We start from the raw sequence: 275 nt of genomic DNA on the forward strand, positions 1-275 counted from the left end.
CTGTACGTCCCCAGTATCTTCGTATGAGTTCGGCTTCTTCTCGTTGCCCCTTACCGTGAGGAGATTTTGCATCTTCGGAGAACTCGCTAGAGAGGTGGAATCTCCGCAGGCAAGCGTTTCTAGGAGAAGACGTTGAAGTCCATGACGTTCAGTAGCGAGAGGGCTCTGAAGTAAAGGAAGAGAGGAGCACATTAGCTCTCTCACTCTGATCTCTTCTGTCTCTTTACATAGGATGATCGATTCTCCCCCCTCATCATCATCCTCTTCTTCTTCTT

The 275-nt window shown here is 48.7% G+C and overlaps 1 protein-coding gene across 1 annotated transcript in view; it reads left to right on the forward strand.

Annotated features, from left to right (window-relative positions):
* The window catches only part of CSUI_004090 (uncharacterized protein), a gene marked incomplete at its 3' end in the record, with an annotated part of 11,758 nt that overhangs the window by 679 nt on the left and 10,804 nt on the right, over positions 1-275 (forward strand). Inside the window, exon 2 of the mRNA XM_068064285.1 lies at positions 55-165. The remainder of the gene's footprint in view (positions 1-54; positions 166-275) is intronic.

Source organism: Cystoisospora suis (assembly GCF_002600585.1).
Source record: "Cystoisospora suis strain Wien I chromosome Unknown contig_1845, whole genome shotgun sequence".
Classification (NCBI taxonomy): Eukaryota; Apicomplexa; class Conoidasida; order Eucoccidiorida; family Sarcocystidae; genus Cystoisospora; species Cystoisospora suis.